Here is a 2,076-nt window from a genome sequence, read left to right on the forward strand (position 1 = left end):
TTGTTGCTGAAATTTGAAATCAAAGGAGTGGATCTTGAGTGTGTTGATGTTTTGATTTGACTCTAGTGTTTATGGGGTGTTAGATTGTTCATATGAGGTTTGGATTTGAGTTTTGGGGTTTAGGTATTGGTTTGGGGTGATTTGGAGAGGTTAAAACTCGGGAAAAATGCAGGAAAAACCCAGAAAATCTAGGTTCGCGATGGAGCGCCGCGGCCCTGTTCTTGGGCGCCGCGGCGCGAGGAGGCTTCAGGATGGGGCATGGGCTCTGGGCGCCGCGGCCCTTGATGGGTGTGCCGCGGCCCTAGGCCATTTTGGCAGCCCAAATGTTGGATTTTTAAGGGTTTTGCCCGGGGACACGGGGGATGGTTCCGATGCTTTGTTTTATGGATTTAGAGGTCCCGGGAGTGCGGGATTGGTCCCGGGAAGTGGTCTTGGGCTTGGTTGGTATTAAAAGTGTTCTTTGTGTGTTGTGACTAGGATTTCGGAGGGGCTCATGCTAGAGGACCGTGCTCGTGACCGTGGTGCATCGGAAAGCTCGAGATACAGGTAAGAAAACCGTAACACCCGAGAATAGGGCATGGCCCCACTGTGTGATTGCAGGGCATGGCCCCGGATTGTATTATGTGCAAATGTTTAACCTTAAATGAATCGTGATGTGTGTGAATGTTTATTTCGAATGTACTATATGTGTGATTATGATGAATTGAACGGCAAGGGCCGAGTGCGGCGTAGGCCGGGTACGGCCGTGGGGCCGAAAGTAACACACAGCACATGGGATGCTTATATTCAGGGTGGGACCCAAGGGATACATGAGTTATCCTCGCGGTGAGAACCGAAACCCCAGGCTTTGGTAAGGCCTCGGGGGCGGCATGGCCGTACTTGTTTATTATGATGGTTTTCCTATTTATCAGTGAATTATGCCAGCTATATGATTTGCATATGTTATGTACTATTTGGGTTTTCTTGCTGGGTTTCGGCTCACGGGTGCTCCGTGTGGCAGGTAAAAGCAAGGAGTCAGTCAACCGGCCATGAGTATGGAGAGCGTGGGGGCGGCGCGTACATGTTCGGCCTGCCCGACTGCTTTGGTTGGGGGCATTTTGTATATGGCTGTATTTAACCATTCTTTTGATAGCTGATCAAGTGTAAATCTATTTTGAGTTGTAAATATTTTGTAAACCTTATTTTGGGATCCCAGATGTTTTATAATTAATGTTTTTAATGAAACTAAACATTTTCAAAGAGTACAACCTTAAACTCTGGTTTATTCACACTTTTGGTTTTAGAAACCACTTAGAGTCAATTAAATGCACAATCCTCTGTTTTAAACTCACTTAGTAACGGCTCTAAGGTAGTAGGGCGTTACAATTTACTAACATGTTTATCCTATCCAAACCAATATGCCCCAATCTCAAGTGCCATAGATATGTTTCACTATTGGAATTAGTCTTTTGACGTTTAATAGATCGTGGATTAGCAACTTTAAACATTTCATAGTTGTAGATTTATCGTTCTTTTGCCTTCAGTTTATACAACCCATCATTGGATTTTTCATGAGAGATTTCAATACCAGATCTTGAGATAATAATCGAATTATTATTGAAGAAATATCAAAATCATACTCATGCAACATAGAATAGAAAGTTCCTAATTAATAATCACATTACTAATCATAAACTAAAAAATTCTAAACATTAGTTTTCTTGCTTGAAATAGAAATCTAAAATCTGTAAACCAAAAACAAACTAAAATTTTAAAAATTTTCATAACAAAAATAAAATTCTAAATAAAACTAGAATGAAGCTCCATCTTTTGGCGCATAGTTAACCTATTTCTGGAAAGTTTCTTAACCTGCGATGAAAAACAAACAATAAAAAATATAGTTAGTGGCACGTGTGAATACGTTAATCACCAGAAAAATATATGTAAATCATATTTACCTTTGTTTCTTTCAAATGATTATACCTAGCAACTTCTTCAGCTTCATCTATTATCAAGTGCCATATTTCATAGGCGTTAACGATTTGTATATATTTTCCTATCATTACATCAGGCAAGCTATAAAGCAAGCAATAACGA

The sequence above is a fragment of the Humulus lupulus genome, chromosome 8, assembly GCF_963169125.1.
Source record: "Humulus lupulus chromosome 8, drHumLupu1.1, whole genome shotgun sequence".
Lineage (NCBI taxonomy): Eukaryota > Viridiplantae > Streptophyta > Magnoliopsida > Rosales > Cannabaceae > Humulus > Humulus lupulus.